Source organism: Tympanuchus pallidicinctus, unplaced genomic scaffold (genome assembly GCF_026119805.1).
Source record: "Tympanuchus pallidicinctus isolate F22 unplaced genomic scaffold, pur_lepc_1.0 scaffold1, whole genome shotgun sequence".
NCBI lineage: Eukaryota > Metazoa > Chordata > Aves > Galliformes > Phasianidae > Tympanuchus > Tympanuchus pallidicinctus.
In genome coordinates, this window is record NW_026294618.1 from 87,717,822 (window position 1) to 87,731,326 (window position 13,505).

Sequence of the window (13,505 nt, forward strand, 5' to 3'; positions counted from 1 at the left end):
CCAGGAGAAAAGGCTGATCCCCATCTCACCGCCACCTCATTTTAGGCAGTTGTATAGAGCAATAATATCTGCCCTGAGCCTCCTCATCTCCAGGCTAAGCAATCCCAGCTTCCCCTCAGGTCCTTCCCATAAGACTTGTGTTCCAGACCCTCCACAGCTTTGTTGCCCTTCTCTGGACACACTCCAGGGTCTCAGGATTTTGGTAAGAGCCACAGGCAGATTTCATGCCAGACTGGTGTGTTGTCATGTAACTGTTGGTTTATTTTCCAACTGGCCAAAGTTCCTGTTAAACTCAAGTCAGCTGTGTTTACAAATACTTCATTGTGTAATATACTAAAGATTTTTCGCAGTGTTTGAGCAGGGCCAAAAATCTGCAGCTGAGAAATTTCCATGTAATATGCATTAGAAAAGTGTTACTCTAAACGAGTAATGGAAATTATTTCTGCTCCAGGAAGCAAAATGATGCTGAATGAATGAGAGAAGAGGGTTTTTCTGTGTCTCACCACAGCACAAGGTTGTGCCAGAACATGTTCCCACAACCTTTCAACCCATTCAGCACAGTCTGCAACTTTCTGACTATTTCTGCATATTGCACTCAATGATTAAGCGCTGGGGACTCTGATAATACATCCTTTCACCAGACACACACAACAGAATGCCATCTCAGCTGCTCCAGAACTGTTTTTCCAGTTACTCTTCCTAAAAATCAGATTATCAATAGATTATCCTTCTGATCATAAGGGCGTAAAACTTGGAGATGTGTTGTTCCTGGCTGGGACTCCATCTCTTAGTAATCAAATATTGTTCTTGTTGACAGTATGATCTCTTCATCTAACTGAAGCCTGTTGCAGGCTGCCTTTGCCTATAACACAAATGAGGTGGTTCCATGACTGCAGAATAACCACTGCAGGTGTGAAACAGGATGGCTATTAAATTGTACAAAGCTAGAGTACACAGTGCTTTCTCTAACACCCGCAGTTGTATAGTGGTACGTTAGCTTTGCTTAGCTTTCTCAGTCTCCTTACCAAATACATTATAGCATTTCTCGTGGTTTAAGCTTGGTAGAAAAAACAGTTTCTGTTGTGAAAGATTTTTCCATCACTCAGCAAAACTGGGGCACTGTGACCCCCACTAGCACAGCAGAGTTGCCAGTACAAGAGTTAGCATCAAACCACTGTGGTTTGCCAAATTTGTTGACAGTGGAAGAGAGTTTTCTTTTCTGAGTTGAAGATCTGTAATGTAGCACAAATACATCATCAGAACCGGTCCTGTAATGCCGGCTGACAGCAGTCAAGGAGCAGCACATCCCTGGTGACTGATTGGCAGCCAACTGACAGCTAAATCACCTCCATTTCATGTTGCACCTGGTGAAAAAAGGAAAACAAAACCAAAATGACACTATTACCATCAGAGTAGAGAAGTACAAAGCACAGTAACATGGACAGGTACCAACAAGATCAGGTACCAGCCATTTGGTTCTCACCTGTGCAGAAGAGTATCTTCAGTATCTTGTACTGTTAAGGAGCCTTCATCCCTTGGACATGCAGGTGGCTCTTGCAGTGATGTGTGAATATAGGAGGCAAGAGGACCTTTGAGGACCTCCAGCATCAAGGAACATTTCAACATTAAGACCTACGTCAGTAAATGGAGAGGAGTAATTGTGGGTAGCTTGGCTCTGGATCCTATCCTGTGCAGGTGAAGGGCCTCTACCTGGTGTCAGAACATGAGGCCACTGGGTAAGTTTTCCATACAGGTGTCTCTAAACAGGTTCAGGCCATGGAGCCACCACATTCTCAATGGCTCTCTGCAAGCCCAAGTGCTGCCTGATGGCGGATCCAAGGGTAGATGTAGTTGAGTTTCCATGCCTACCTTTTATCCTCCTTGCTAGATGCCCCACTTGGGCATCATCATCATATCATCATCAACATACTAGAAACCTTTTTTCATTAGAGGGAACTACAGAGGTTGAGTTAATGAGAATAAAAATCTCAGTTCTGTTCAGCTCTAGGAAAGGAAAGACTAGTGTCTTCAAGCAGAAGCCCTGGATGCTCTTCTGTAATGCTTGAAAGGCAGAACTCACTGGTTGTTCAAATCATCAGACAGATCAGTCTGTGAAAACATTTGCTGCTCTCCATGCCCTGTGCTGCAACACTTACACACTGATTTTTTTCCATCACCGAAGTCCTGCTGCGTAAAACAAACATTAATATATTAGTCTTTGCAGCATCCAATCATGGCAAAAAGATACCTTACAAGCATTTTTTCCTATTTAGCTGTAAGTACTGATGTGTTTTTTTTATATTTCTACGATCAATACCCATCTTTAAATAAGAGAGACCTACCACCCTTCCTGTGAAAGCATTTCAAAGCATGGAGAAAGCAGAAAATTCATGTTATGGAGAGAGGAACTGATGCAAAAAAAAATGGGATCAGACAGCATCATGTGAACCCAACAGAAAAGCAGAAACACAGTAGATAAATGTTCTTGTCTTTTTCTTGTCTAACTTAAACCTCAAACCATTTGTACCACAGCAAGAAAGCGCTCTGCTGCCTTACATTTTGAATGGTATTTTACATGACCACATTTGTGTGTTTCTAAATAAAATCTTCTTTGCAGCAGACTGCAGCAGCCAGCTTCACACTTTTTCAAAGGAAAAGCTTCACCTTTGCTGTTCCTTGCCAGTACACCTCATTTAAATTGAGCCTGGCTTTTTGACGACCGCCCAAGGAGGTTTCTCTGAGGAGAACCACTGCACAGGGCCTGCTTGTTCCAAAGTGTGCTGGAGGGGTGCAGAGAAGTGTGTTGGCAGGGGAAAGAATACACAGTGCAACCCAAGCAAGCAGCCTGACCTCACCAACCACAGTTCTGCTGTCCCCCGGCAGCTTTCACACAGCTGTGATGCGTGCAGGCAGATTGGAAGCACAGCTTGCAGTCCCAGACAGCCCCACCTCAAAAAAGAAAGACAGAAAAGCCCACAGAAAAAGAAAAGGTATGCTCACTGGGTTGTAGCTAACACAAACACTTTCTTCTGCCACTTTTCTGATTTTTTTATAGGCTCTTGCATTTCTCAATGTGCTGCATACAGCAGGAAGTTATGGTCTGTGTTTAGCCTTATCACAAGTAATGAATTTTGCATAGCAAGCCTGTGAGTGAGTCACTTGCTACACCAGATAAAGCTCTGTGCCAGGCACACTCCAAGGATACCTGCAAGTGTCCACAGGGCAAGAGTCTTGAGGCAAGTCCTCCTCTCCGCAGGGCTCTCTGCAGGCCATCTTACACATCTGTGCTTGTTTCTCCTCCCTTACAGGGGGGGTTGTTCCTCTCCATTTCACCTAATGCTAGAGGAGACTGCCCCTTGCCAAATGCATAACAATTCTGGAGGGAGAGGGGCATCTCTGGAGATGCACTTTGCTCCAGCTGGTGAAGAGAGGAGAATGTACACTGCTCCCAAATTCAGAGTGTTAATGTAACCACAGGCTTCCTGCCTTGGAGCTGGGAATGCCAGAATATGCTCAACAGTCAACTCTCACTCTTCCTGGCACCTCATTGTGGATGATAGGGGCCCAGGGAAGGATCACTGCAAAACAGCCTGCAAATAGTAATTCATCCATTCACGGTGCAAAGGTGAATTATGTTGCTACAATCTCATGCTAATTTGGATACTCAAAAAATCTCTTTTCATAGAATCACAGAACTGTAGAAACATTTAGGTTGGAAAATACCACTAGGATAATGTGGTCTAACTATCAACCCATCCCCACCATGCCCACTAACCCATGCCACTCAATGACTTATCTCCATGGTTCTTGAACACCTCCAGGGATAGTGACTCCACTTCTTCTCTCAGCAGCCTGTCTTTATTATCAAGAAACCAAGGCTGCTACTGTTTCTATTCATCAATTCAATTTTCAGAAATCAGAGAATAATGTCACTCTTATGTTTCACTATATGGGTGAAGAGGGAGGCAACATATGGATGAAGAGGGAAAACTTGTTTTGGGGATGAAAGATGGTAAAATTCACAGGAGGAAAATCAAACACTGAGAACTGGCCTTTGAAATCGGACAGATCTCACTGTACAGATGTTGTTCTGCTGTAGTCTGCTGCAGAAGGAACTTTTAAGACTCTTGGGAAACATCAAGCCAATTACAGTCATTTCCTGTTCTCCTTACATACATTACTACATTTTTAATTATCATCCATATATGCACCACAACGAAAGATAGTTCCTGCCCTAAGGAACTGCCAAATCTAGGCAAGGTTGATGGAAGTATAACGTATTGTGGATAAGCCACTTACACATATTAAATGTACCCAATTAATCTTTAGGATATACATGCAGAATCAACTGGAAACTTGTGTGCACATAGACACCACATCTCCAAATGAGGTAGAGATAAAACCATGCACACCTGGTGCACACCAGCAATATCTGCTGATCAGTTAGTTCTCTGCTCCTTCAATCTCTCTCTGCAGGACCCTCAGGCCAGTGTGAAATCCATACACAGCCTCAAGGCTGTGGAATATCTTGGTAGAGCTCTGACAGTATGATCTTCAGGAGGAGCCCATGCACTCATCCCTTGGCAAGCAGTAAGTGTGGGAATTGTGGCTGAATCCACTTTCCCCCTTTCCGTTGTGGTGGACCTTCTGTGTCTGTAAGAGCCTAAAGAGATGCTTGGATGTTTGCAGAGATTTATCCTCTATTTTCTGTTCTAAACACAGAATTACTCCTTTGAAATACTGAGCCTTAAGCCAGTCCCTCAAGGCTTTAATGAGAATTTTGCCTAGGTAATAAAATGAATAATGGCTTCAGGTTTTGGCCCTAGATGAAAACAGCTGTTCTCTTGTGACAGAAAAGAACACTCCATCAGCATGAAGTACCTCCATGGTCACCAACACAGTAAATCATTTCACAAATCCCTGACCACTGATCTTTCAGTTGCCTTGCTGTTTGAAATGGATATGAGGTCCCCAGTTAGGTAACCTTCCTAGTGCAACCATTCAGCTCTGTTTTGTTGAAACTAAGTAACTAAGGTTTGTTTTCAAGACAAAACACCTTGGAGTGAGGCAGGAGAGAAGGAGAAGTGCCACCCCAGGGTGCCTAATAAGGGGCAATTCCATAGAGCTTCTGGGCTGCTGTGGGTTTGTCAGCTCAGTAGTGTGACACAGACAGGCACACACATGAACTGATGGGAATTACAGCAAGAACAAAACATCACAACCGGCCACGTTACACAGAGCTGTTCCCTCACTCAGATATTCAACAAAGTTCACTGGGTGTTATCACAGAAGACAAAAACATGTCAAAAGGTGTCTTGTATTTACTTCTTTTTTCCACATTACTGAAGGAAAAGACAAGATAAGCCATATTTCTTGTGCTATTCTTGTGTCAGTTAACTTGATTACATTCCTCAAGATCAGTTTTTAAATATTAGTGTCTCCTGTCAGTAAATTAGCCCACTTCTGTGTACAGTCCAGCATTTCAGCCAGAAGGCATTTTGCTGCCCAAGAGAACCAAGCTGGCGTTTAAACATAACGGAAAGAATTTGTTTCTCAAAAGTATAAGTATTGTAAAAGTAGCTGTTCATAAATTGCTCCATTTGTACCCCACCCAAGTGAGGTTCTTCTCTCTTCTTGATGCATTCCATAAAGGAAAAAGTTCTTATCCTGAATGTTCCAAAACCTATGAGCCCACTAGCATCGTGGACCTGAGCCCCATGTCTGAGATTCTTTGTTGAAGGCACATCTGAATGAGAAATCCTCATGTGAGCAGACGGCATGCTTTCTCTATCCCTTCTGAAATCTGCCTTTCTGATATCCATCCCAGGGAATGCTGGAGGGTGGACAGGATGGCTGTACCTCCCCAGCTGGGGTGCTGAGTACCAGGAGCAGTACTGAGGCAGTATAACAGAAGCACAGTCCTGCCGCATCGAAGAACAAGCCCAGTGAGGCCTTTTGAAAGAAAGATGAAAAAATATGCATTCTGTTTTTCTTCTATACTGTTGACTACAACTTTACACAATAGTGCAAGGAAGGAAGTGAAGAAAGCAGCTTGCCGTGCTGCAGCGCACCAACAACTTCCTGCAGCTCCTTAGGCCCATGAGGAGATCTTCTGAAACACACTGTGGCAGGTAAGGACAGCATAGGGTGCATCAATGGCAACACTGACCATACCACGGGGTACTTCTTCATCTCTTTAGGTCAGGCCCCATATGCAAGCATCACACCTACCAACAAATAAATATGTGATATGTAAGTGGTAAGGCTACGAAACTGGTTGCGCAGAGAGGTGGTAGATGCCCGTCCCTGGAGACATTCAAGGTCAGGCTGGTCAGGGCTCTGAGAAACCTGATTGAGCTGTAGATGTCCCTGCTCATTGCAGGGGAGATGGTCTGGATGACCTTTTAGGATCCCTTTCAACTCAAATGATTCTATGATTGTATGACTATGCTTCCACTGGGTACAAAGCAGCAATGGGCTTTGCTTGGGCAGGTGCCCAAAGTCAGAGGGGAGCTGATACAGGTGGCACTTTCTCCACCTGTGTGCCCCCTCCTTGAGGGGGAAGAAAACAGCAGATCTTGTACAGAGCAATCCCAGTGTCACCTGTTGATTCAGGACACTTTCCCGTTGTGTAGAACATTTCCTTGCAGCCTCCCCCAAGGCTCCAGGGCTGCAGGATAGCTTCCTGAGGTGGCACTGGGGAGGGAAGGAGGGGAGGGAGGACTGCCAGCACCACCCCCCCACACTCCCCCTCGGCTGCGCTGCGTCTGTTCCCATTTAAAGTTCAAAGCCTTCCACATGGCAGCTGAACGGGACACTTTCCAAAACCTACAGGAGGCTGGGAAGCAGTCCAGTGTAACAAGGAGTATCCTGCCTGAAACAGAAGAAATGGCAAATAAGCATATGTGAAGCGTACCCCTTTTTGTCACAACCAGAGCAAACAACTTCCTCCTCACTTGCAGGAGCGCGTGCAGCCCGTCTTTGTGAGGTGAGGCTGCTGCAACCCAGAGGCTGACAGCAGCCATCCCCATTCCCCACATTACTCTGTTCCTACCTAGTAATTCTGCTCTCAGCACTACTAACCCTTTTGTCAGCCTCCCCCAATCCCAGACCTAACAGGCTCCTGCAGTGCCTTGCAGATGAGTTTATTTGTGGGATAAGGACTCATCACGTGCAAGACTTTTATAGGACTAAGCCTTGTTGTTCTCCTTGAAGTCCTCACTACAATTTCTTTCCAGCTAAATCCCTTTCAGTCTAGCTCCTGAGGTTGGATTCAGACTCCATTTCCTGTGGCTTTGGCTTGGCTGGGTTTTGTGCTCTTTTTCTCTTCTTAATCCTTCAGCTTTCTTTTGCTGTATTTTTTCTTTGCCTGTAGCAGTGTTTGTATAACCAGACTTTAGCACAGCACTGAAATGGAAGCAACATCAGTCGGCCTCTGAGCAGGCAGCACTCATCCATGGGCATGGGAAGGGACAGAGAGAACCTCCTCATTTAAACCCACATTTGTACCATTCTCCCACATTCTCCATTTAAACCACAAATGCACCACATGCTCCATTTAAACCCACAAATGCACCACATTTGCAGATAGGACTTTCAATCATTATTTTTAAGAATGGTGAGATCTCAAATGTCATAGAAATTTCAGGCACAGACTTTGTGAGTCACAGACATACCAAAATCAGTTCCTCCTCATCAGCAAAGAGCCAAAGCCATTGCTACTCTGCACTTCAGTCCGTGCAGCGGCTGTAATAACACCCTGTTCAAGGCAGCATGAGGCTCCTGCTTTGCATACAGCAATGAAAAGCTGAAGGACATTGTGGGCCAGTGCTTCTGGCATGGCAGCCCATGATAATTAAACAGCAGCAGCTACATATCTGTCGACTCAGGAATGGCATACTTTCCTGGTGAGCTGGCGGTGGCAGGTAATAAAGCTTGCGCACTCACCCTCCCACTACTAACAGAGCTGCTGGGAGCCTCTCCTCCCGGAGGAATGCTGGAGCAGGCACTGAGAGAGGCTGTGGTCAGCAGCGCTGGGCAGGCGGTGGCTGCACACTCAGCACGCACCGCGTGTGCAGAGCCATGCATGCTTCCTGGGCAGCTCCTGGGTGCTGCTGGTAGGGAAGGCAAGATCCTTCCCACTCGAGCAGGGAGGGAACCTTTTTGCTTTTAGCAGTGTTTGGACCATTCGATCTCATTCCTGTTAAAGAGAGATGGTTGCAAACGTGTACAAGCCCCCACATTTTTTCTCAATATAAAATCCTCCCCACTACTTCACAAGTTCTTAGCCAACATCTCATTGATTACTGCTGCTGTATCTCCTCCTAAACAGATGAAGTATTTCAAGCACTTTGGAGAAAAGTATGTCCCCTCTCTGCACTGACGTGTGCAGAAATGCTTCTCATACTTTCTGGATCTCGCTTATCTTTCCCAAGGGCTGAGGTATGACGATCCTGGGTTATTCTTTTCCCTGGCACTCAGGACAGTGCCTCTGCTTTGCTCAGGAGGTGAGGGAGGTCACAGTCTTCCCTGACGCTTTGCTGAAGTTCCAGTATTTGAGACGTATTATGAATTATAATGATACTAATTGCTTTAGAACTGAATCTTATTGCCTTATAATGTTTACAGACTTTATTGCAAATAATCTAAGTGCTCCTTTCAGGCATATTTCTTCTGAAGCAAGGAATACAGTATAAATGCCTAAAATCTCAGGAGCTGCAAGGGATTAGGACACATGAAAAGATGGTTATTATTTCCTTCAGGAACTTCATGTTTCTGAGATATTCTTAACATCAAGCTCTTGCATCCCTTGGATACTCAAAGCTCCCGAGGGACCTGGGGAAGTTAGAGCCCAGCCAAGTCCACTTATTCCCACAGTTTGCTTTCCACACCTCATTAAAAAAGTAATCCAAGATTTCTCTTCAAAGCTTCAGCAGCCCTGCACATTGAAAAGAAACCTTTGGGAAACAAATCAGCACACACTGTTAAGTGCACACAGTACTCTGAGAAGGATTATTTGACAATACAGAAGAATTTCAGTGCAAAAACTAGAAGAGAAAAAAAATCTCAAAAAAAAAAAAAAAAAAAAAAAACCACCAGCAGAAGATCTGTTGACTCCAAACAAGATCTCCAGGTCTTCAAAGATTCATCTGTGCTCATAAGTTCTACTTTAGTTAAGCCAGCGCAGTGCAGTAAGCCTTCCTGGCATGGCAGCAGTTATATTGGTATGTTTCAGTCCAGGTATACAAAGCAAAACAGAGTGTATTGGCATGAACATTTTTTCACTCTGTATGCAGAGTACAGGTTTTGTTGGCAATGCATATATCAACAGCAAAACCATATTCTACATGATAAAACTTCAGTGCCAACTAGATATAAATGCTGACCAAAGTTACGTCTGTGCAAACATGCTTATTTCTTTCCCTTGGAGATCTATTTACCACCACCCCCCTTTGCCTTCCCTGCTGTACCTCCAGGTATCTCCATAGCTCCCGAACCTGTACCCAGGCCTGGATCCAGCCTGGGCTCCTCCAGTCCTCTCACAGTGCCCAAGGATCACACTGACTGGTTTGGTCATTTAAATTCCAGGTTTCCTCCCCACGCACGCATCCGCTTCTTTCCTATCAGAGGTGACTTAACCAGCTGCAGTAGGCAGCCAAAGCAAGCCCAGTTATTCCAGCAGGACAGGTGGGTGTTAGGCAACAGAGGTTTCTTGCCTATTCCCACATTTTCATAAAGGAAATGAATACAGGGAATTAATACAATTCATGAGAGGTATAATTTTTGTCTTGCCATCAGACTGCCTCACCAGCTTGTTTTCCATTGCAAAGAGGTTTCGCTACGAATTGACCTTATTTTTCCCCACAGACATTTTCTCTCAGGCTCTGGCACATTGGCATTTACCAGGTATTTGAATGTGACTTTGCAGCAACCCCATAGGAGAGCCACCTATACTCAGTGATGTTGTCTCTGCAGACAGAGTAGGTATCAAATTGCTTCAAAGCATTGCTCATGGAACAATCCCAGCTCAGAAAACTCCTTTTCACCCCAAACACCTCCAAGCTTGCATGTCTGCAAGCTGGGGAAGCAAAGGGGTGGCTGTAGTGGGATTTCGATTCCCGATTACTGGGTTTCGGCCATTTACACAAGGAAAACTGTAGCTGATGCGAGTGTTAAAAGTAAAGAGACAAGCTTAGAAATCTGCTTTCCTTCATGTTTACTCAGCTTGAGTGAGGACAGACAAGCTGCAAAGAACATGAGTGGAAGTGGGAACTGGAACACTGCATTGATTCAACCATTAGCCTGAATCCTGCAGTGACCCAGATTGCAAAGATTAAAAGTGCCACAATCCTTGAACTAACAAAGTAGGTAAGTGGATAGGGCTTAATAATGGTGTGATACTTAGGTTACAATCTGTGTACAGTTTGCATCAAAAAGAAACTCTTCCTCTGTTTGATGAACTTACTTTTCCTCCTTCCCAGTCTGGCTGGAATTGGCATTTATACCTATGTAGGGTCTTGATCCTCACAGAGAAATGCAACAGTACAGAAATGACTCCATTTTTTATCATCAACTGTTTTTCCCTTCTGTTTTTTATCATCATTTTTTATCATCAACTGTTTTTCCCTTCCTTCCTTCCTTCCTTCCTTCCTTCCTTCCTTCCTTCCTTCCTTCCTTCCTTCCTTCCTTCCTTCCTTCCTTCCTTCCTTCCTTCCTTCCTTCCTTCCTTCCTTCCTTCCTTCCTTCCTTCCTTCCTTCCTTCCAAAGGGATGTGCAGTGAGAAAGTGCAGTGATTACCTGGATAAAAAGTAAAAATAGGAAAGGCATTAGTTCAAGGAGAAGTGACATCTAGTACAATTATATGACACTGGTAGAGATGGAAAACAAGGCACCAACAGTACTTGTCAAATGAAAAAATATAGCACCATTGTGGTGAATGTGGGATCTGTAGAAAAGCCTGTACCTCTGCTACACTGCTTTGATAACAAAAGCAAAAGAGACACTGAGTTGTTAGGCTGCTGCTTAAAGAAGGAATATGGTACAAGAGAGTCACTTTGGAATTCAGATAGCTCAGAAATGTACCACTATCTCTAAGCCTCTCTTTCTGCAGGCAGAAACACAGTGCTTGTGGCAACAGCTGTATCATTAGAGAGCAAAATGATGACTGCCTCTAATGCAGAAGGCATTTCAGGGTTGGCTGTCTCAGTGACACTCTCTGTCCATTTTGTGTCAGCAAGATCTCATGCACTGGGCGAGCCTGTTTGTCAAGGATCATAAAAGAAATGTTCAAGGACCATAAAGGAAAATTTTCCATTTTGTTCAGGAAGGGAGAAATCATGGGGTGTGATGTATTACAGCAGGGCTGTCTAACCCTTGGGAGGCAGGATAACAGCTCTGATTCCCCCTGAGTTCTATAGACTTGTGGGGCCAAAGTCCACCAAGGGCAGGAGCACCTGGATTGCTTTGAGCCTTGCTGCCAGATATCCCCATATCTTTGCCAATGCTGCTCACAGAATAAATACCTGGCGGATCCCCTGTGACTCCTACAGGGAAGTCCATCATCTGAGGTGTGAATATGGCTGCCAGCCTGGTATGTACTGGCATTTTGTAACCAGAGAAGTAGAAGCTGCCATTAGTTTTTATCTCTCAAGTCTTAATTCTGAAGAATGCAACGCTTCCAGTTACAATAAAAATGATTATTACAGCAGAAACCGTGGAGTTAGATGAGTAAATAATAACCATCTGACTCATTTCCTAACTCAGAGATGTCTGAAAACCCATGTTTTCAAGTCACAGAGCAAAATATTCTCTCTCAGCATTTCCACCTTTTCTCTTTATTGTGCATAAAGAGAGAAAATTCTGCAGTAAACGGGCCTTGTGACAATGTCTTGTTAGGCTATTTCCAGAGAAGACTGCACTTTGTGTTATCTACAGGCGTATCACATCCTAAAGAACAGTGCAGATGTAGGAGATTGGTCTGTAAAGCACCTTTCTGAACTGTTGGCACCACATGGCCCTCCAATCTGTGGTTTGATGTTTCTTTATCATAATGGTCAGATGAATCAGGATTGGTTTTAAAACAACATTTCCATGCTGCAAGGAAGGTAGATCTTTAATAAGTAAATAGGGTGTGAATTAAAAGAAACCACAAAATGAGAGAATTGTGGTTTTGTTCTTGAGCAAACTTACTCAATTCATTGAATATTTTAGTAACACAGCATTACATATCAGGGCCTTTATTAAGTTGATCTATGGATTTTGCCAGAACTTGAACTGGCCATTTCATAGATGATACGGGTACGAGTTATTAAGCAGTCTTCCAAGACAACCATGAACACAATGGAACATGTTGCCCAAGGAGGTTGTGGAAGTCCCATCCCTGAAGGTATTCAAGGCCAGGCTGGATGTGACTCTGGGCAGCCTGGTCTGGTGGCTGGTGACCCTGCATATAGCAGACAAGTTGAAACTAGATGATCATTGTGGTCCTTTTCAACCCAGGCCATTCTATGATTCTATGAAATCAGTTTTTCTTGGTATATATTTATGGAGGTATCTGTTAAGATAAGAAGTTGCATGTCTTGTAATCAAGAATGAGCCACTAAAACACAGAACTCTTGTTAATTATGGGAAAGAGCCCAAAATATCTGTGGTCCATGCAATCCTGATGACAGCCTCTCAGATTGGGTAAACATTTTAACACTGATATCTTGAAAACATATGACATGCTGAAGAACATAAACAAAAACCAATTGTTTTTACCTGTAAACAAAAATGGCACAATTGGAATCATTTGAATATTTTTAAAAATTCTGATTATATGACTCTAGGAACCTGGGAAGGATCCAATAAGAACAGTCAAAATGGTTGAGGCTGGTGATCTGTTCAGAGTCTACCTACAATTATTGCACGTGATATTTTGAGTTAAAAGACATTAGCAAGGGATTTGCAAAAATTTTGGATACTTCAGTAATTCAAAACAGGCATGACATATATTCAAAACAGGAGGCTTTTCCAGCAATCTGACCCCTGCCTCTTGCATAACCCTGTTCCCACTTGTCCTGCCTATTTTTCTTCTCACATAGATTTCCTGCGAAATTCCTGTGAAATTCCTGGCTGCCATTAGCATGACTGTGCATACACAGCCTGCTCAGTGCAAGTGCAATAGCCTTTCATCCAAGGTGACACAGCCTACCTTTCTCCATTCTGTTCTACTGTATCTCTCACTGGTGGAAATTTTAACTCCTTCTGACTCCATTTGTTTAACTGTTTCTCTTGAACACCAGTGCCTTATCCTCCCCTGCTCACTGAGAACCAGGAGCTGCAAGAGCTTACCCTCAGCCTATCAATGAACTGCCTTTCTCTGATGACTGTAGAGGGAGCATAGATCCCTAATTCAGGCACACCTCAGTGCTGTGTGTAAGATAAATATGCATGCATTCAGGCAGTTAATTCATGTGGGCATTGGGGTCTAATCTTTTGGTGCAGTTACTGTATTTCTGTGGACT

At 43.9% G+C, this 13,505-nt stretch overlaps 1 long non-coding RNA gene across 1 annotated transcript; it reads right to left on the minus strand.

Annotated features, from left to right (window-relative positions):
- Window positions 1-5,301: 5,301 nt before the first annotated feature.
- On the minus strand, window positions 5,302-8,074 carry LOC128082253 (uncharacterized). The gene is made up of 2 exons (XR_008207598.1): window positions 7,677-8,074; window positions 5,302-6,874 (listed from the first exon to the last, which is right to left on the minus strand). It is a non-coding gene; the product is annotated as an uncharacterized LOC128082253 (long non-coding RNA).
- Between the last annotated feature and the right edge of the window lie 5,431 nt (window positions 8,075-13,505).